Raw genomic sequence first — 23601 nt, forward strand, 5'->3', positions numbered from 1 at the left:
GAAGTAATGATAGGTACTAATTACATAATTAATCATAAATATCCATCCTAATTACACAACTATATGCATAGTGCTATACAAGAAGCGCCTAAAATCGCAATACAGCTCAAAAATTGATGATGACAACCAGTTGGTGATATCCTCCTGGAAAAAAAAATTCACAATAACCATGACGGAGACTAGGCCTGAGTTCGAATGTGGATCCACTCCGCATTGTATTTGGAACAGTGGCTAGATTTGGACCCACAATGCACTACATCTGGAACAGCGTTTGAAGATGGATGCACTGTGCATTATATCTCGAACGGTGTCTAGAGGATGATCCGCAGTGCACTACATCTGGGATAGGTTTCAAAGGTGGATACACCAACGAGAGGACTGGGTCAGGTTTATTGAAGCGATCCACAATGTTCTGACTGAGTTGTGGGAACGTATCAAGCTTGGAAGTTACAAAAAAAAAGAAGGGAATCTCATCTGGTAGGCAGTCTTAGCATATACTTATGGAAAAAATGTCAGAGCAGCAGCAGAAATCAACTCTGTACATATGTAAACTCTCTACTGCAGATCTGTACATGGTAAAGTGGAAGTCAAATGAACATGTAGGATTGCGCCAGAGTTTGAGTTTCCATCAACTGCGTCACTACAAGAGTCTGCATGCTAGCTCTCTGATGTGTCATAACAGTACACATAATTGTTTCCAGACTTTGAGTTTCCAATCCGCCTTATCTAGGTATAAGGTGAGTGTTACCATGCTTTTCATGATCTTCTTATCTAAAATGCATGCATGTAGATCATTGAGAAGAGGGGAATTCTGAAGATTTTTGGTAGGCTGGTGTATAGGACACGCAAATATCCTCATATAAAATCAAACAACACATGAGTATACCAGCAACATAACCATATAGATACGGAAAACTACATACAAAAATATGAAAAATGACATAAAATCGGTAAAAATCGAGAAAAACTGGCATAATTACGACAAATTGAAAGGAAATACGTAAAATTGAGGGAAATATGACGAAATATGTAAAATCGAAAAATTACATGAATTGAATGGAATACATCAAATTAGAGAAAAAGCACCATGAAATGCAGGGAATTGAGGTGGGATGAGACCCGGAGACTCAAGACCGAGGAAAACTTAAAAATTATGCTCTGTCTGCATTCAGTTTTTTAACCTTCCCTTTCGCCTGTAAACTACGTGTGTTTTCCTAACACATACTTCAACAAAGGCGATGTAAGTATTACCAGAGATGCTATACTAAAGCAGGTGAAACGGATGTATCCCAATCCAGAACTGTGTTCTCACTCATGCAAATCGAAAATAGATATTACCGAATTATGGATAGTTCTCACAAGCAATGCTATTTATTAAGTATTAAGTAGAAGAATCAATATCTGTGTGTAAGTGGAATGCAACTAGCTTCGTGGTGATGCTACTGTTAACAGCAATAAGACTGTTACATCTCCTTTGGCTAATACTCATGGTGCTTAGTCCCTTGTTAGAAGGTGCTGTGTCTTCGTGTGCATTTTCGTGCAGCGGGAGGTCAGTGGTAGCGCAATGTATCAACTATCGAAAATATTCAAAATATTCACGTCGTTTTTTCCTCGCTCTGTATCCTAGTGAGGCATAGCCGCATCCGTCAAAGCTGCTACTACTAATAATAAGCATGACTGACACAGGAAGTGTGATTGAGGGTACGTATGTTTCTGACCTAAAAAGATGTATAAATTCCATCAGTTTGGTAAGGGATAGAACAGCAGCCTCCTGATTTCGTTCTGATTGGTTTAAAAGCAGCTCAAGCTGCAGGTGTACGCCTTCATAGTGAGGAACAGTTTGGTCACTTCTTAGGACACCTGAATAGTGTAGAAGGATGTAGTTTTCTCATTTTAAAGTTTGTCACCACAGTGATTGGGGTGGAAAACTTGCAGAGTGGTTGTATGTCTGATGTTGGACCTATATGTCCTGCATCAGAGTATTAAGAGCGTTGCATTCCCAACTTCATTCTATTTTGTATATAAGCAGGTCGACAGAGGATGTACACTGACAGTCCCTTCGTGGTGAGCAAGAACTCGATCACTTTCTAGGACACCTGAGTAGTGTAGAAGGATGTAGTCTTGTGATCTTAAAGTTTGTCATCGTAGTTGGGGGTTGTATGACTGATGCCTGTATTAGAGTATTAAAGAGTGTTGTATTCTGTACAACGAATACTTTGGAAACCATATGGCTTTACGGCCTTTTTAGGTATAGAGCTGTATAGCCATAGGTGTGTGTGTGTTCTATGATCCATTTCTCTCATGCTGGTACCTTCTTGGTACTGACTCCAGACACTGAAATAATACTCCGGAATTGTTAGCACAGTTGATTTACGTAATATGTTCCGAACTCCATCCATCTGGAGCTCCATCGTGTATAAACCACTCATTTCTTCTTAACCGTATGTTATATCACGGCCGGCCGAGGTGGCCGAGCGGTTCTAGGCGCTACAGTCTGCAACCGCGCTACCGCTAACTTCGCAGGTTCGAATCCTGCCTCGGGCATGGATGTGTGAGACGTCCTTAGGTTAGTTAGGTTTAAGTAGTTCTACGTTCCAGCGGACTAATGACCTCAGAAGTTAAGCCCCATAGTGCTCATAGCGATTTGAACCATTTTGTTATATCACCCCAAATACTCCCATGTCTACTATACAAAAATAAGAGGTGCCAACCTCTTCGACATGCACCCATCTGCAGAGATCTGGTGCTCTCGGATGGGTGCCATGGGAAAGATTGGTGTGGGAGAGTATTCGCTGAGCAGCAGTTGCAGGCGCAGCTCACTCTGTTCCTTCACAAGACGTGCGACGCAGTGGGTACACTGCTCAACCACTTCTGGCCAGTTGCAGATTAAATTGGCGACCACGTTGCAGGGAGGTTTGGTCAAGGACAGTGCACGGGGATCTGCCAATCTCTGACTTTTTCCTATGAATGTGAGCATACTCTGTGACTCCCATCCACACAGGGAAAGATGGCCAGTCGTAATCGTAAATTCTGCAGTATGATCGATATGCTGGAAATATGTAGACAACTGTATCTGTATAGGACGCTGTCTAGTGTATATGACCAAATGGACTACTGCATAGCCATCTGTCTGCATTCGCAATTTAGTATATGCTACTTGCAAAGTTGTGCAGGGGTGGTTTAGCGATGGTACACAAACTGGGAAGCGTTCTGCTGTGTCATTGGCTGGCACTGAAGTTACGGAACAAGTGCTGAAATTGCTGAAATTGATCGCACTATCAATTGCTGTGCTTATTACAGTAAATCGTCCCATATCAACGGTGCCTTTTCCCTCCCATCCATCCACTGGTATGCTGTCGATTACCACATAATGATTGACTGACACCACGTGTTTGAGATAGAGAGAGCCTTGGTGGAACGCTGGACGTCTGTTACTTGTCACTGAGAAGCATGGGATGAAACGTAGTGGTCATCACCCTCAGACAGTTGTTTGGAAACATTCCTCAATGCTGCAGACTCTTCCTGTTTCCATGTGCTGCGATGCCTCTTTTTTTCTGTTGCCATGGGCATGCTGCGAACAGCACCTTCTGACAATACTGAACACTAGAACAGTGATCATGTACACAACTGGAATATGGACATGTGTTTGTGCTGGGCAATTATTACCCTATCATGTAAATTGTTCAGTTGACTGCTTCTTCGCATTTGGCTCTGAGCACTATGGGACTCAACTTCTGAGGTCATTAGTCCCCTAGAACTTAGAACTAGTTAAACCTAACTAACCTAAGGACATCACAAACATCCATGCCCGAGGCAGGATTCGAACCTGCGACCGTAGCGGTCTTGCGGTTCCAGACTGCAGCGCCTTTAACAGCACGGCCACTTCGGCCGGCCTTCGCATTTGACTTCTTTATTTAGTTCAGAGGGATCGATTATGGTGTGTGCATCTAGCATGTGGAAGACACGTTTGCCGGTTCTCTAGATATGAGAAAGACCTTATTTGACTTAGTAAATTATACAGGGTAATTTGGAATCTGCTAAATCACCGACATCTGTATTCACGAGTGGAAATATCGATTTCCACGTAAATGTCTTCGCAGGCATGACAAGTTTCTCAGTCTAACGTGAAAAAATTATACCGATTTTGCTCATAAAACTAAATCAAACTGGACTTTGTCTATTTTTTGGGAAAGAGGACATTTATTATGGTCGGAGCAGGCGTTGGGGGCCCGTGACAGCAGTGCTACGTACCCATTAGGGACGGCTGCGTCAGTTACTGTTGGATGAAAAGGATGCATTTGGGGGGGAAGTGGGACTTTCGCCTTTTTTTCCATCAGCTGTGATGGCGTGTTTTGCCTTCAGTTAGGGCGATTATTTTAGTAGGCGTGTATAGTGAATTCTTACGTCAAAAAGGGATAGTTGCTATATGCTGGCAGGTAATACACTTTCTTTCTCTGTCCAACACCAGGATTTAGTCGGTTGAACGTTTTTCCTCCTCGCTTGTAGATGTAGGGTAGAGTTTGAGCGTTTCTGTCGCTGGTTTCGAGTGGTATAATTTTTTTCCCAGCAGGATAAGACTAGTTGTTGTATGGTATAGTTAGTTTTTGCGATTTTAAGCCATTCTTGTGCAGTGCTATGTATATAGTTGTGAAATTAGGACCGATCTTTGTGATTAATTAAGTAATTAGGGTGTATAATTGAGTCAGTTTCCCAAGCAAAATAAATAAAGTACACTAACTTAACCTTCCTCGACCGCATGTGCACAGTTTCCATGTGTCAGGGGGTGGACTTCGGCTTTCCATCCAGTAGAATCAGGGTTCGAGCGGCTGATAAGTTGCGTTCTTTTACCTGCACTGAATGTTTGTGGATTGAATTATTTTCGGGTGTTTAAGCGTTGTGAGCGTGTTTGAATGCATTATTTCGGTGATATACAGGCAGTTTGCACGTCTGCATGGTGTGTACTGGATTATTTGAGTAATTTACGAGTTGTTTGCGTCTCTGCACATCAGCGTAATGCGCTATTTACGAGTGGTTTCCAGGTCTGTAAATTGTATATTGTGACTCCAGGCACATCAGGGTGTATGTTTTGCATCAGCATAACAAATAAATAAATTGGATGAAATCTGTGGCTAAATAAATTGTTCAAAAAATAAATAAAGTACACTCCTTCCTCTCTCCAGCAGCCCAGAACAGGTTGATTCCTTTTTCACCCCAATTTTCCCCCCTCCAGACCGGTGGCAGTGTGAGTGTTTTGTATCAGCGTAATAAATAAACTGGATGACATCTGTCCCTCGACTTATGTAGGAAATGTGGTTGGATGACCTTGAAAAGTAGTTGAAACTAAGTATTTGTAAGTGTAGCGAACCCCTTCTCTTACCTATATGAACATCAACAGCTCAATAAGCACTGATATCTCAGCCTCTTGTAGTAAGACCGGACGAAGTCGCTATTGCTGTTGGTAGATAATAAATTTAAACGAATTTAATCAAATTTAAACAATTTTATTGAAATTTAAGCAATTTTAAACAAATCTATAAAAATTATGTTCGAACTGAATGAGCAGCCTCCAGTGGGGGTGACACCATAACTCGCCTCAGCTGCATGAGTAAGCTCTTACAGCAAAATTCACTCCCACTTTCCAAGAGGATGGCGAACTCATTTGACGGTGGTGCTGGTTCTAATTGTTTAAAGAAAGATTTATGTCCAGTTCCTAGGAAGAGATGACTTAGGTTAGTGGAGATAGCCCAAGTGCCCTTTCTTTCCTGCCATTTTCTTAGGTTAGTAGAGGTAGCCCAATTGACCTATCTTCCTGCTAAAATTCAAACTTCCACCAGATCCTAGGAAGAGGTGGGGGTGGGGTGACTTAGGTTAGTGGAGAGAGCCCAACTGACCTTTCTTTCCTGCAATTTTCTTAGGTTAGTGGCGGCAGCCCAAGTGCCATTTCTTTCCCCACCAAAATTCAACTTCCTGCCAGTTCTTGGGAAGAGGTGGCGGTCGGGTGACTTAGATTAGTGGAGGTAGCCCAAGTGCCCTTTCTTTCCCACCATTTTCTTAGGTTAGTAGAGGTAGCCCAATGGAGCTATCTTCCCTCCAAAAATTCAAACTTCCCGCCATCTTGAATGACGTCAATCGCGTCATCAGGTGACGTCACGTGACGTCACGTACTTGCGTCACGGCCACCATCTTGGATAACGGTACTTGGGATGAAACACAGGTTGCCCTCCTACTAGTAGCGTGAAGGTCGAACAGCCCTACAAGTACATACGTCGCTGCAGACGTGACTTCCCTAGTGAGGCGAACAACCGAATGAAAAGAATCGCTTCATAGTTTTGAGTGAAACCAGTTTGTAGGAGCAATCGATTGAAACCAGTCGTTCAGTTGGTCGGACTACTCATTCATTCTTTTGAATGAAAACAGTATGTGGGAGCAACTGAACGAAATCAGTTGTGTCAGTCGGTTGTGGTTTTACCTGTCGGTTGGAATATTATTCATTGATTTTCTTCGAGTGAACGAAGTCGGTGGGAGCAATCGAATGGAAATATTCAACACCGTTCTAATTTTGCATATCGACTGAATTATCCTTTCTTTCTTTTCAAATGAAAACAATCAGTAGTTTTTTTGTCAGTTGAACCATTCTTCAGTGTTTTAGCTGACTGAATTATCCATTCATTCTCCTGAGTGAATTCAGCCCGCAATCCTTTATTTAGTTGAATGAAAACAGTGCTACGTTATACCACAGGGGTAATTGAAGACTTGTCTCAGGGGTATGCCACAGTTAAAACAGACAGTGTAAATGTTGATTAATTATGTACTGAAAGGAGTAATTTTTCTATCCTTATTTCAAACTGGTTCATATAGTTTTGTGGATTAAATTGTTCCAGGTGCCATTACTGCGTAACTAATTAAGCTGACGTATCGCTGGTGTAGGTTTGCCATCACTTAAATTGCCGACCCCAGCCAAAAACTTCGAAAACTCCGCACATCTGGGACAAATCGAAATATTTTCCCAGACACAAACAGCTTGTACGAGATGGCCAATGGCCACGATGTTCCGCGGAGAGCGGGGACATGAGAGGGCGAACGTTTTCTCGCTTGTGTTTCAGTGCTAACAGCGTTAGTGGGGGCACGCCTCCATCCGTCTGGCAGATATAAACTGCACATGACACTGTAACGCCGGAAATGTATATCCTCCTATTTCCATCCATTGTACTATAATTTTTTCTCCTTGCTTTGTTACCTCAAGATATGACATTTCTGTTTCTTTATATATTGTAATTGTTTTACTGTTTGTATATATATATATATATATATATATATATATATATATATATATATATATATATATATATATGCATTTATGTTTGTTTGTTTTGTGAATATTATTTGTATTTATACGCTGGGTCTGGCCTAGGGAAAACTATGCTATCGAACGGATACATCGATAGGTCGTGTGGAGAACCAGAGTGTGTAGGATCTTTGGTAGTGTTAACTCTGTCGCGTGGAGAGCGGGCTGAGCAGGGGAGCCTGGCTGTAGTAGCGAGTGGAGCAGGTGTGTTGTGTGAAGCTCCCGCGAGTTGCCGCGCTTTCGGGGTTTGGCAGCATGTAATTGCGCTCGACTTGCGATGATAGTTTCTGACATGGTGTCGCGGACGGGAAGCATTAGCTGGCGCACATCAAGAGCCCGTTTCATCTGGTGACCGTGTCGAGAAGAAGGCGCGCCAACATCCAGCTTCTGCAACAGCGACAGCCGACAATGAGTGACTGTCGCCACCTCCTCGATCGACGGCTTCAAACCTTCAATCAACCAACAAGGAAGACTGGAAGCACGTAAAGTTTTAGAACTGTATGGCAGACCTCAGCTTTTCAAACTTTTAAAATTGTTGCATCACAAAATTACAGCAACTTAGCATGAACCTTTGTTGCTCATTGTCCCAATCGCATTACCAAGCAGGGTCCCTTCCTTTTCCGAAATGAACCCGAGTGTCGTTGAAATTCAGACGCCAGCATTAAAGTACAATATAATTCAATTTCGCTGCTTTAATTTCAAAGTTCAGTTAAAGTATTCATAGCTGGCTACAATATTTAGATTACAGAAGCACAAATTAAGAGTGCGAGTTTTGTTACCGTATTTTAGCTTACCTGTGACTGCAGCTCAGCTTGGTACGTACTAAATTTTACTATTGTTAATTGTTCAGAATCATTTAATTCAAGTTCAAAGTTAAATCTCTTATTTCTAAATTGCGTAGATTCAAGTAGCTTTTGAAATGATTGTTGAGGTAGTCCAAGACTAACTGTATTTTACTGAATTTCACTATTAACTTCAGTCACTAAATTAACTCTCGATTTTCCAGTTTTATTAATTCTTTTGCTAAATTAAGTCAGAGTGTAGCGAAATTTATTACTTCTGACAAACTTTCAGTTTTCACACTACACTTGTCACCCTTCAGTTGCCACGCTTCTAGTGCTGATTATATGTGTAATAATCTTTCTTTTTCAGTTACTATAGTAATTGTCCTTAGGACTGGCGACCGTAATTTCCCCCAAATCTCAAATATCTAATTACCGCTAGTTGATTGTTAACGTAACGGCCGCACATTTACTTTCTTTATTAACTTTACCCCTATTTCAAAATTAATTTCCACCAGTTTCATTAGCACTTTTTCTTTCATTTAGATGTAACCCTTTCCTCCCTCTTTACCGACAAATTAACCTCGGTGACGATTGCTTTTCCCAAATTTCCATTAGGTACACGCGGTTTAATTTTTCACTGTCATTAAGGTCGATAAGTGAGGGGGAGGTTACAACACTAACAAGGACTTGTGAAACAGCGTTATAGAGAGGTTCATGTTCGGACATAGTACTAATTTGCAGTACCGATGTAAATGAAGTCAATTTTATACGGCTCTCTGAGTAGAAGACAAATATCATTTAAAATAGTCAGTTGTCTCGTGATGTATGCGATCGCCCATTCTCGTCAGCTTCTCATTGTCTCAATAAGTGGTATGGAAATAAAGGATGTTCCAAAATTGTCTTTACAACTTTGATCACATATTTGTCAGAAATGGAGAAAGGTAGAAAAGTGCAGCATAATGTTTGTACACACCTAAGGTTCTAGTACACTCTGAACGGAGTTCAGCGTGTTAAGGTGACCACATTTTCTACACCTGAACTCTGGACGCATTAAAAAAAAATTGATATTCCAAAAAAAGTCTTAACTGAATGTAACCAATGCAAACTATCATTTTAATTTGTTGCAAAAAGTATATTAATGTATATTTTATTAGCACCTTCTAAGATGAGGGAGTGCGTGCAGACATACAGTATTTATCAGTGCTGTAAATTTTCTTCAGCATGCTACATTCTTCAACAGTATATGAAAACATTCAGCTCAAGTTTCATCATAATTCACTCTAGTCACTAACATTGTTTTCATAGGTCTTATCTAATAAATTTTAGCTAAGGTTCGTTACAATCTATTTATTTCCATCGAATTTCCACAGGTACGGAAAAAGGTCCGTGTTTACTTCGGACAGTTGCATAAAAATACCTGCCGTACGCTCTGGACGCCCTCACAACTAGGACCAAACTCGGGAAATCTGGTAGTATTGCAACCCTAGTCGCGGCGGCAAAGGTAAGCGTAATAGTTCTTTTAAGGATATATGAAGATGAAAGGAACCTTGCCTCGTTTTAATGACAGTTTCCATTCTGTTTTACAAGCAATATTTGATGATGTCCACACATCAAAATCATATGAATATTCAGCCATTTGTTTGTATGGAAGGTACATATTTTGTACAGAAAATTGCGTCACCAACTACATATGCACGGCCCAACTTCTGAGTTTTGCATGTAATGTGACAGCTATTAAAAATTCGCAGGCACAAATGTTCAGGAGTGTCTGTACGACATCAGGATTCGTATGGACTAGGAGAGATTATTTAATATTTACGAGTATTAGTCTGTTTTAAAACCGTGTTATATTAAAAAGTTATCTTTTTAAATAGTTATTTTCTACTTTTTAGTCTTTTGTGTGTGTGAAATTTTTCAGTTGATTTCAAACATTTCGACGAGATTACAACAGAGACATGTGGCAAACTTCAGGTTTATTTCAGCTTCTGACTCGACCAATATACTGCTTCCTCCTAAGCATATCTCGAGAAATGGCCGAATGTAAAACTGAGAGAGAGAGTCGAGCTCATAGGCAAGCTTAGCAGCAATCGTCCTAACTACGAACATTCGCGACTGGAACAAGAAAACAGGGAAACAGCAGTGCTACACCAAGTACTACTACACCAATTACCTATCTTCCGCTACATACCAGAAAAGAAAGCTAGTTAATATTACATTGTCGTCCAGTTCTGAGTTAAGTTGAAAGTTTCAAGTCTCTATCTTATCGGGAACTTAATTTAAAACTAGTTGCAAAATTTGTAGCGAACAGACAGGCAGACAGACCGATATACAAAGTCCCTCCGCAACACACCAGTCTCGAAAGTGTGTTACATTGCAGTATCGTCCAGTTCTGAAACTACGAGGGTGATTTGAAAAGTTCTCGGAATCACCACGAGAGGTCAGCACTAGTGCAACGCGTTGTTCACGTGGTATTCATTGGACTGTCGCCTGTAAACAGGTGCCACGTCAGTGCTCTTGGAAGAGAGCTGTGGCGGTGACGTGGGTCCGTTGTTGTTCCCACATTGTGATTTGCGAAGATGGAAAAAAATCGAGATTCGAAAAGTGATTAAGTACTTCATAAAGAAGGGTATCAAAGCAAACGACATATGCCGATTTCCAGCATACACTGGGCGACTTAGCTCCTTCATATCCAACTGTTGCGAAGTGGACAAATGCATTTAAATTTGGTCGGGAGAGCTTAGATGATGATCCGTGGAGTGGTCGGCCAAGACGTGTCACTAGAAATCACTGCAAAATTGCACAAAATGATCATGGGGGACTGTCGGTTGAAAGTGCGTGAAATTTCTCACACTTGCCAGATGTCATCTGAAAAGGTATATCACATTTTAAGTGAAGAATTCGAAATGAAAAAAATTATCTGCAAGATGTGTGCCATGACTCTTGATGCTGGATCAAAAATGTGTGAGAATGGACATATCGAAACAAAGTTTGGCCCGTTTTAGGAGAATCGAACGAGACTTATTTCGCCGGGTTGTGACCACAGATGAAACTTGGGTGCACTGCTGTACCCCACGGACAAAACAACAGTCAGAGCAGTGGAAATATGCTGATTCTCCGCCACCAAAGGAAGCAAAGACAATTCCTTCAGCGGGAAACGTCATGACGTCAGTATTCTGGAATGCGAAGGTGATTCTGTTTGTAGATCATCTCCCCACTGGGCAAAAAATTACTGGTGAATACTATGCCAACCTCCTGGACAAATTGCAACAAAAGATGCGCTATAAAGGCCAGGTTTAGCAAGGAAGAAAGTCATCTTCCATCAAGACATTGTGCGCCCACAAATACGTGCCATCGCCATGGCAAAATTACACAAACTAAGGTATGAACTGTTGCCACTCCCGCCTTATTCATTTGACGTGGCTCTGTCAGACTTCCATCTCTTCCCAAAACTGAAAATTTTTCTTGGTGAACGAAGATTCACTTCAAACGAAGAATTGAAACTGGCATTGATAATTATTTTGCAGGCCTGAAGGAAATTCATTTTCGAGATGGGATCGAGGCACTGGAACATCGTTGGACCAAGTGTATTAATTTACATTGAAAGATAAAAAAAGTTTCAGAGATGTAAGTACTTTTTTCCTATTCCGTTCCGAGAACTTTTCAAACCAGCCTCATACGATTGTGTGGCAGTCCTCCGTGCAGGCACTCTGTGGTTCTCTGCCGGCCACGCCTGGGTGGCCCACGGATATCTCCAGCGCTGTGAAGACCCACCTCGGTATTGGTGGCGCGGTCGGTTGATGGTGGACCACATTTTGTTGCGCTGTCCTACTTTGGCTGCCCTGCGACATAATCTTCAGTTACCGGTCTTTTAACGTTAATTTTAGCTGACAGCACCTCATCAGCTGATTTAGTTTTACGTTTTATACGCGATGGGAGGGGGTTATCGTTCTAAGTTTTAGCCCATGCCCTTTGTCACTGTATGTTCTCTACCTAGTGCTTTTAGGCTGTAGGTTTTACTGTGTTGTAGATTGGCTGTTTTATCCTTTTTAATTCTAGTGATCAGCCATCCACGCTCATCTGCTCTCTTGTTTTAATCTCTTCCTGATTCTTGCGTCTCTCTGTGGTTTTTTGGTCGTGTTTATTGCCCTTCTGTCATTCTTGCGCTTTTTGTTTTCTCCCAGTTTTGTGCAGTAAATCTCGTTGTTTTATTGTTTCCCTCGTGAACTTGTTTAATAGGAACAAACGACCGATGACCAAGCTGTTTGGTCCCCCCTCCCCCCCTCCGTCCCCCCTTAAAATAACCAACCCTACTACGAAAGCTAGTACAACACCCCAACCGCCACACTGTCAAGCTAGTCGGCGAAGTAACTTCACCCACTAAATGCTTCTTCACACCACCAAGGTCACCTGTGGCGACTGCTGTCCACACTTCTCTGGTATTCCTTACTTGAACCTTTTCTGCCAGTTTTCTAATTAAAACTGCGTCCACGGACCTCTCTATCTCTGGCTGATCGCACATCAAAACTGCTACCGCGTCAACTGTTACGCACATTCAGCGTGCGCTGCCATCAGTGCATAAGAGGCACTTGCCTTACACCTTTCTGTGGCCTCAGCTGTACATTATGTGGTTTGCCATAATACTATGTATCCGTACAACTCTTTCGATGAAACGAACGTAATTCTCATGATTATCACATGGTGCTGCAAGCAGTTCTCGCTGAATACAAAATGCTAATCTCCGTTCTATATCCCCACAAAACAATTCTATACCCATGCCCATGTAAGGATGCTTAATTCATTTCCGCCAGTATTCGCAGAATCCTTTCATTGTACCATGATCTGCTTCATACTTATTACCATTCAAGAAACTTGTGAGAAGTTCTCGTTGAATTGCTGCAGACCAGTACTCTTTTAAAAATTCGCTCATCTAACGGCGTCATCCCTGAAACATCCTGCAAGAAAGAAACCTATTCTTGAGCAGACCAGGAGAACGGTAATCCATCCATAAATTCCTGCATCAATCATTTCGAATGCTTGTGCGGATCGAAATAATTAAATTTTGGATAGCACTAAAGGCAGCTTCCATTGAAGTTCTAATATGTCCACAAATTCCTGTATGTATAGTTTCGAATGCACATTTCTTTGCGGATCGATATAAGTAAATGTTCGACAAGGATTAAAGGCAGCTTCCATTGAAGTAACAGGCGAATGCTGTAACACAGTTCGTGACAACTTTGAAACTCCATTCTCAGTTTAAATCAGTTTTTTGATAATAGTCTTATTACGCGATAGCTTCTCTGAAATGAAACGCGTGATGTTCACTGGGTGTCTCCATCTGTGCTACATGATCCTTGAGATCAAGCAACATCTTATCACGGATATTACTTAATTCTTGGACTACCAAATGCTCGTGTTCTAAACTTTTGCTCGATTTCCTTAGTGAAAGTGCCCTAGAGAGTTTCGTTAACTTTAGATCTTTTCATTATCTTCCCTACAGATTCCCTACCTCGTGCATTCCTTTTTTTGCCCATCTTCCTAAGATCTCAGTTTACTTTTGAAACCACCTTTTTCAGATTTGCTTCATCCTTTAAACCAAATCTTTACGTTCAGCTATGTTAATAAAGTTGTACGTCGTAGAATGCTAAAATATTATTAATACATTAATTATCTCTGTCATTGTCGCCGATATTGTGCTATTAAAATACGAAAAGTGTATAGCTGTCCTTTTTTCCTTCTTCTTCCTCGAGCCTTGCTACAAAAGGTAGTAAATTTTCTAGCCTGCAAATGATGTTGTAATATAATAACTTTTATTTAATTTATTTACGTCTTTCTTGAGTAGCGTTGATTTATATGTTTATAGAGTACTACTGAGTTCATATATTTTCTCCACTAACAATGAAGATTTTCGTATATTTTTCAGCGTTTTAAAAATGTTTGGAAGTGGATGGTTTAGTGAAGCAACAATCACGTACAATATGTGATCAAAAGTATATGGACACCTGGCTGAAAATAACTTACAAGTTCGTGGCGCCCTCCAGCGGTAATGCTGGAATTCATTGTGGTGTTGGCCCGCCATTAACCTTGATAACAGCTTCCACCCTCGCAGGAGTATGTTCAGCCAGGTGCCGGAAGGTTTCTTGGTGAATGGCAGCCCATCCTTCAGGAAGTGCCGCACTGAGGAGACGTGTCGATGTCAGCTGGTGAGGCCTGGCACAAAGTCGGCGTCCCAAAAGCGTTCAGTTGAGGACTCTGTGCAGGCCAGTCCATTACAGGGATGTTATTGTCGTGTAACCACTCCGCCACAGGCCGTGCATCATGAACAGGTGCTCGATCGTGTTGAAAGATACAAAGGCCATCCCCGCATTGCTTTTCAACAATGGGAAGCAAGAAAGTGCTTAAAGCATCAATGTAGGCCTGTGCTGTGATAGTGCCACACAAAACAACAAGGGGTGCAAGTACCCTCCATGAAAAACACGACCACACCATAACACCACTGCCTCCGAATTTTAGTGTTCGCACTACACACGCTGGCAGATGACGTTCACCCAGCATTCGCCATACCCACACCCTGCCATCGGATCGCCACATGGTGTACCGTGATTCGTCACACCCCACAACGTTTTTCCACTGTTCCATCGTCCAATGTTTACGCTCCTTACACCAAGCGAGCCGTCGTTTGGCATTTACCGGCATGATGTGTGGCTTGTGAACAGCTGCTCGACTATGAAATCTAAGTTTTTCACCTCCCGCCCAACTGTCATACTACTTGCAGTGGATCCCGATTCAGTTTGGAATTCCTGTGTGATGGTCTGGATAGATGTCTCTCTGTTACACATTACGACCCTCTTCAACTGTCGGCGGTCTCTGTCAGTCAACAGACGAGATCGACCTATATGCTTTCGTGCTGTACGCATCCCTTCACGTTTCCACTTCACTATCACATCGGAAACAATGGACCTAGGGATGTTTAGGAGTGTGGAAATCTTGCGTACAGACGTATGAGACAAGTGACACCCAGTCACCTGACAACGTTCGAAGTTGGTGAGTTCCGCGGAGCGGCCCATTCTGCTCTCTCACGATGTCTAATGACTACCGAGGTCGCTGATATGGAGTACCTGGCAGTAGGTGGCACCACAATGCACCTAATATGAAACAATTATGTTTTTGGTGGTGTCTGGAAACTTTTTATCACATAGTGTATCATATGTGGGTTATCGTTTTCGTATTTTACCATCTGTAAGTCGAGCCTGCAATCTATGTTCCTTATTATTATTATTATGCATATCATTTCTTAGAACTGGAAGTTAACAGTAACACGGTTTTGCTACACCAGTCTTGTCGCTTATGAACGACGACATCTGCATCTGTGTTTACCATTTAACTCGATAAAAGAAAAGATATTTTACAGAGCTTCTTATGTAACAAAAAGAGAGAAAAGCTATTCACACTTTCTTTTTAATCTTTGATTAAATGTTTTGTCCCTTTCTTCTTGGCAACGTAATGCAATAGGTAGGTAGCATTACATCTACTGCTCTAATTTTGCTCAGTATTGTGCCAACTGTTTTTCCTGTCACGCTTTACTTTCGATTTTAACTTAGTCATTTCCATGGACACATGAGAACTGACATCTTGCACATTGGAATTCCCTTTATTTATTGCAGCGTGCAGGCTAGAATTTATTTTACCCATTTCTGTTGTTTATCCCGTCTTGAGAACGTTTCAATTAGTGACAATAGTAAAACATTTTACCCATCCGACTTTGCCTCTGGAGCCAGCCGCTCCTCTCCTTCATCCGCCATTTCTCGAGTGTCATCAGCGCCTACAGGCACCGAATCGCTCAGATTACTTTCCAGTGTGTCTGATTGTAGATTCTAAGCCCGTTTCCTCCTCATACAAAACTCTTGTGAGTACACATTAGGACTGAAACACTCTGGAGTGTTTCACTATCTCCTAATTCTATCCATACGAATAATTCCTTCAATTTCACCCTTCTATTATTATCGGCTTTTCCGTTCTGCAAGGCTGCTAGCGCGTCCGAGGGCTCACGAAGACGACGGCAGCTCGGCTTCGGACGCGCTCGGCGCTGCGCCTCCTGTGCTGCCGCCCTGCCTTGCTTCGGCTGCCCGGGACCACTCGTTGTGTTTCCCTACTCAACTCTTAGTTCTGAAGAATCTTCTACAAATTACCTAATTGCTTATTAATTCTCTGCCGTATGCTTTGATCAGAATCAGTGCAGCTCACACGATCATAACTTCTTACTGTCAGCCCAGCGATACTACTTCTGAAGGAAAAGTTACTCACGCTCGAATTTACACTGTCATGCTGCCTCAGCTCTTTTAGAGTTTGCTGCCACACCTGTTACTGCCTGCCATGTGCGGCTTTCTGACACACTGTCAGGACAGTTTAGGAATTGCTGGCACTGAATAATCTGATATTCTCCTAAAACCAAAATTACAACTAATTTCCCTGTAGGAAACGAGGTCATCAGCTCCGATAAATTCGCAGTACTGAGGCAGTTAACCATGGAATAATCAAAACATCAAACTTACCGACACGGATTGTAGGGAGGGTCTCGTGCCGTGCATAAGTGTTGCCTAACTTCATCTTAAGTCTTTGTTTAGAACGCAGGTAGTGTAACGCCACCAACATTCCAAGTTTCTCGTCGGCGTGGCTGTTTACGTCACTGGCGACTTAACGTGTTTGTGGCCAACACCGCCTTGTTACTCGACAATGGCGGAACCTGGTCACATCTGGCGCTCGTCAATTTAGGTTAATAAGTCGAATTAAAATCCAAATATTTCGTGACTCTTTACTTGGATCACAATGCTGTTTTCACCTAACTTATTCTAATAAAATTATCTATACATCTAGCTACGATTAAACCTGATTACTTCTCTCCTTCGTTAATTTTAATTTATTGACGAAGAGTGGAATGAGTGTGCAGAATGGATAGACATACCACTGCCATATCTCATGATGGTACACAACTGTGAAAGCAACACTTGCAATTTTCAGTGTTTCACCTTCCATTTTTACAGACAGGTACGTGCACATAGTGAGATCACACTCCACACCTATCAACACTCTGCTCCATTCTGCCCAGTTCTGTGCTACTTTGCATTCCTCTGGGCCATGCCTGATGTGATGTGGCGAGTCTCACACGGATTCTACTTAAATTCTCAGATCATTTGCATAGAAAAAAAATTTTAAAGAAGAAAAACCATGTTCAGGTTCTGAGATCGCCTCCAATGCAGTGGCCAATGTCAGGCAATCATCATACGTGATTTAGGCTGATCATATTTCTTTACCTTCTGTGATAAATTGAAAGGTGGCTACACTGAGTCACAGCGCCAGAGATTGCGCCAAAGAGTATTATTCACCCGCCTCCACTGGCAGTAGTTGTTCAGAAGTGGTGGTAGGTTGTGCTTGTCGTGAAGTCGTCGTGGAGAGTTCTTGTCGAGAAGCGGTGGTAGAGAGTACTTGTGGAGATGTTGCAGTAGCGTGTCGTTGTTGAGAATATCCCATGGAGAGTGCTTGTTCAGATGTTGTCATATTGCTTTGATGGACTAGAGTGTATTTTTCGTCAATATATATGAAGGTAAAAAAATTCCTTTGTTTATTATTTCAATGTCTTGAACAATAATGCCTCTTGGTCACAGGTTCAGTCAACAAAGCATCTGGTTCGTGTTCATGTATTAGACTGTAATTCGGGTTTCTATGTGCAATTATAGTGTTTCAGTTTTATTTAATTAATTCAGTCTAAATGGTATCTAAAATATCTTGTCTTATTGAGGAAGTACCGTGCCAGATGCGTACGTTGACTCACACTTCCACACACAGAACAGTTACATTTGTGTTTTGTTGGTTTGTAGGTTTTATAGTTGCTGGGGACTTAATTAATTAATTGTGTTAACGGAAGTTTTGTTTCATTCTTTGTTGTTATTCTATGCAGTCAGATTGCGTACAAATACTAGTCAGGGCCAACCGGTTACGAGGCTCCGTAACCGGACAGACAGTAAAAAAATATTTGCATAATCAAAATATATAAATAGGCCCCCATGCACGTGGCGACCGCTGCTTCGGATCGTCCCTTGGAATTATTCTGATTGTAAAAATAGCAGACAGTAGTATTGTTGAAGTAATTTGTAGTTTAGTAATTGTAGTCTATATTGCATGTGTAGATTTGGTAATGAACATTTGTAGTTGTCTTGTCTTTCTTCTAATGGTATTTTTGTAGAATTTAATTTTTTGTTGTCTTGTGTACGGGTTTGACAATTTTGTGCAATTGTGAGGATTAATTGTTCGTTAGGCGTGTTTGTCGGGAAGTATTTCGTGTGAATGGTATTGTTGGAGATAAAGTGTCATTCTGTGTAATTTTCGTATAGTGACGAGTTTTGTATGTTTTGTAAATGATTACGCGATCGATGAAAAAGGCAAAAATGATGGATAGTGAGAATGACGAAATTGTTAACATGGCGAACTCGCCAACACAGGAGAATAGTATGATGAATAATGAAGCGGAAAACAATTTAATAAGTCGGGAAAATAGTCCGGAAACAGTTCAAAATTTTTCACAATCAAAAAATTTTCAGTATACGAGATTAACGACAGAAGATATGGAGCAGTTAATGATGCAATATTCAATTTGGGAACACAGTTCAGATCTCAATTAAAAACAGAAATAGGAACAATTAAAACAGAGATAGGAACAATTAAAACTGATGTCGGAACAATGGCAACACGGTTAGACTCACAAAGGGGAACAATGGAAACACGGTTAGACTCACTGGGATCACAGATGGGAACTTTGGCAACACGATTAGAAACTGATATGGGAACAATGGAAACACGGTTAGACTCACTGGGATCACAGTTAGGATCTGAATTAAAAACAATGGAAACACGGTTAGATTCACGAATAGGGACATGTCTCAAAAACATGAAAGATGAATTAAAGAAAGAAATTAGAGAAGAAGTACAACCGATTTTGAATTCTCACAATAATAGATTAATTGCAGTAGAGATTAGACAAAAGGAACAGGATAGAGAACAGGAAGAAAGAGATCGCATGATAGTACAAAAATTTTCAGAGTTAAATTTACAACGTGCACACGATAAGGAAGAAATATTTGAGAGAATCGAGGAATCAGTACCAAATGACAGATTAAATAACCTAACACAACAGTATGAACAGTTAACTACTAAATGTGTTAATACTGAAACTCAAGTCGCGACACTTACGGAAGACGTAAATAAACAGAAAGAACAAATAGGTAACTTATCGGAAAGAGTTGAGGAAATTTCAAATAAATTGACAAGTCTTAGTTTAAATGGGGACAGAGATTCAGATGATACAGCTCCATTGCCATTTTCAGAAACCGAAGAGTACCAGAACATAAATAAGCATGTTGAAAATCAGGGAAAATTTGATGAACGCGTTAAAAGGGAATTTGAGGCATTACGTAAGCAAGTCAAACAAATTGAAGGTGAAATCTTAGGAAAAGACAGTAGAAGAAATTTAGAATCACAGATAGCAGAAGGGTTTGAAGAAAATAATTTGTTTCATTTACGAGATGCAACAAGAGAGTGCCAGGCGCGCGAACTTGACAATAATCGACATTCGGACTGGGACAGACGCGGTAGGTCTTTGTCACCACGAGGAGAAAACTTTGACTATAAACACTTCTTAACTGTTCGGAAATTTAAGATCTTTCGTAATTCTAAGAACGACATACATCCATGTTCATGGTTAGATCAATTTATGTACGCACTTCCACCAAATTGGCCACTAAGTCACAAACTGGAATTTATGTGTGGATATTTAGAAAACGAACCGGCGACGCGGATGCGCGCACTTATTAGAGATTGTAATAATCTAAATGACTTTTATCATACATTTCTATCGGTATATTGGTCCGAAAACACGCAAGACAGAGTCAAACATAGTCTTATTATGCAGCGTAATTTTAAACAGTCTGAGTTCCGCACGCCAGCAGAATACTTTGAAGACATGATTCGAAAGAATCAGTTCCTTTCCAACCCTTATACCCCGACTGAATTAATTCGCATTTGTTTAACTAAGCTGCCACAATCCATAAGACAAATTGCTTTAGCCGGAAGATGTAAAGACGACAGTGAGACTTATAAGACGTTGCTACAAAAACTTGAGTATGACAACGACGACGAGACTTATTGCAATTTTTTCAGTAACAGTAATTACAATAGATTTTCAGAGAAAAGGGATAGTGATCGGAACGGACGTTATATGGGTAACTTTGAGAATGACAGACGAAACAGACAGGACAGTAGATACCAGCCTTATGACAATAACAGACGTTCTAACAGAAATTACACAGACAATTATAATAACGGTAATTTCTACCGGAATGATCAATCATACGGAAACAGTAATCGGTATCATCAAGACAGAAATTATTCATACAATAATAGAAATTCTTACTACAGAAATAACCAGGGTAGTAGATCTAACAGTAATTTCAGAAGTGACAGTCGAAATTACACAAGAAGTAGTTATGCAGACATACAGCAAAATCGAAATTTTAATAACAGACACAACCAAGAATTTACATGTAACAGACAGGAGGGACCTAATTGGCATCCTCCGCGTGACAGAAATTCAGAGAGACAAGTGCAAATAGTAGAAATTGATCCGCGAAATGACGGGAATAATCAAAGACGTGACGCAAACTATCGACAATGACTTGTAGCTTCGGCTTCTGGCAGCAATATAGACGGTTCAGAAAGTAATGACACTACGACTTTACACTACGTACGCCTGGAAGACATGAGAGACATTTTGCTAGACGAAAAGGAAAATAATGTAGACGCATTTTTACATCCTGTTATTGAAGTATGTGTGGGTAAGAATAAGTTCACTGCAGTTTTAGATTCTGGGAGCCCACTGAATGTCATTAGTGAATCAGTTTTTCGTATATGTGTAAGAACTATTGCTTGTCCTGTGTTACCTGTTTCTAAAACTACAATTCGAGGCGCTATTTCTGGAAAAAGTGTGGAAGTCAAACAACAGACCAACTTAAATTTCATTTGTCAAGGATACGAATTTTCTGCTAATTTTATTATTGTTCCATTACTCAACACACAAATTATATTAGGTATGGAGTTTCTTAACGCACATAAAGCAATTCTGAACTTTAAAGAAGGAAGTGTGAATTTGACTGTTGCCGGAATGCGGAAAAGTTTGAAATTTTTCGAGTGTTTAACAAAATCTGTATCAGACACAAAATATTTAAGGTTTCTTACTTCTGATGTTTTCGCTGAGCATTATGACGACAATGTGTTCATTCATGACAATGACAATAGATACAGAGACGTGATGGATGATGTAATTAATAGCGAAGAATTAATTAATGAAAAGGTTAAGAAAGCTGAAGTGCCAGATGACGTTGCAAGAGAAGAACTGCACCAAATTTTGACTTCACATGCTACCGTATTTAGTCATCACACAGGAACTATACAAGGCTTACAATATTTATTTAAAGTAAAAGAACACACACCATTTCGGGGGAAAACGTACGCTATTCCTTTGGCTTACAGAGACAAGGTTAAGAGTGAACTTCAATACATGTTAGATCAAGGCATTATTGAGCCAGAAGTCAGTCCTTATACCAGCCCTTTACACGTCGTTCTTAAAAAGGATGGGTCAATTCGTTTGGTTCTGGATTCCAGGCAGATAAATAATATCATCATTCCTGAAACTGACCGTCCACAAAATTTAGATGAACTACTTCAACATTTCCATGGAATTAAAGTTTTATCCACGATTGATATGCGCGCAAGTTTTTGGCAGATAGAACTCCACCCTGATTGTAGAAAATACACTGCCTTTTTAGCCTTTGGTAACTGTTATCAGTTTCGGAAATTACCGTTTGGACTTACCGTATCTTCTGCAGCATTCATTCGTAGCTTAAACGAAATTTTACCTGTTTATCTTCGTGACAATATTACTTCATATGTTGACGATATTCTTATTGCTAAACGTTCTTGGAGTGAGCACAACAAAATTTTGGATTCATTATTACGTATTTTTGTAAGAGTTGGCATTACAGTGAACTTGAAAAAATCTGAATTTGGTCGTTCTCAGGTGAAATTTCTTGGTCATATTATTTCTACAGAAGGTATTCTTCCTGATCCAGAAAAACTAGACGTTATTCGTAATTATGCTGTTCCTACTACAAAACGTGATGTTCGTAGTTTCCTTCGTGTCTGTAATTTTCTTAGACGCTTTGTTAGATTGGACGATTTGGCCACACCTCATTTATGTGAACTGTCTGGTAAGAATTCTAATTGGTGTTGGGATGAGGAAGGTCAATCAGAATTTGAACAACTTCGTGATGCTTTAGTTGCTGCACCACTTCTTTCACACCCGGCTTTATCTAAAGATTTTTGTTTGGCGACGGACTCATCATACAAAGGCCTTGGCGCACACTTATTTCAAGAGATAGAAGAAAACGGCGTTGTAGTACAGAAAACTATTGCATTTGGAAGTCGTGTTCTCTCTAAATCAGAAAAGAATTATTCGATTACGGAACTTGAGGCCTTGGCTGTTGTATGGGCTTTCACAAAATTTCGCATATTTTTGTATGGCAGACATACTAAGGTTTACACCGATCATCGAGCTCTGGAATTTCTTATGTCAACAAAATTAACACATGGAAGATTGTCACGATGGGCGCTGTATCTACAGGAATTTGACTTTAGTAGTGTTTACATACAGGGTTCTTCAAATATTATTGCTGATGCTTTATCACGTGCACCGATGGGTGTGAAACAAAGTGCTGAGGAGGACTGCAAAGAAAACAATTATTGTTTAATGTATATTCAAGGTGTTGCGTTTGAGAATTTTATTTCGTCTTCGCTCCAGGACATCGCTAAGGAGCAAAACAAGGATCCAATCTGGAAGGACATTAAGGAGAAGTGGAGGAGAAAGGAAAGTGTAGCAATCAGACAGTATTATTTAGTTCGCAATGATATTCTTTTTAAACGAAAGTCGGTTGACAATTCTGTTTGGTTAGTTTGCATTCCTGATGAGTGGGTCAATAAATTGATTTGGTACACACATTTCAGGTATGCACACTTTGGTCCCAGAACATGCTTTCATAAATTACGAGAAAATTGCTACTTCAGTAATATGGAACAACGTATTCGATCTGTTCTTGCCAAATGTAAATTATGTCAAAAGGCTAAGCCGCCAACTGTTTCTCACAGCACCGTTGTTTCCTATCATTCCAGCGAAATTAAAGGACATGGCTGCAGTCGATTTGTTCGGTCCAGTGGTTCGTTCTACTAATGGTTTTGCGTACATTTTGGTAGCAGTGGAATTGACATCAAAATATGTGTGTTTTACACCTTTACGCAAAGCAACAGCTCGTTCAGTATCTAATGCTTTCATCAAACATTTTCTTAAAGAAGTGGGTCATATTGATAAAGTTA

This window comes from Schistocerca cancellata, chromosome 7 (assembly GCF_023864275.1).
Source record: "Schistocerca cancellata isolate TAMUIC-IGC-003103 chromosome 7, iqSchCanc2.1, whole genome shotgun sequence".
Lineage (NCBI taxonomy): Eukaryota > Metazoa > Arthropoda > Insecta > Orthoptera > Acrididae > Schistocerca > Schistocerca cancellata.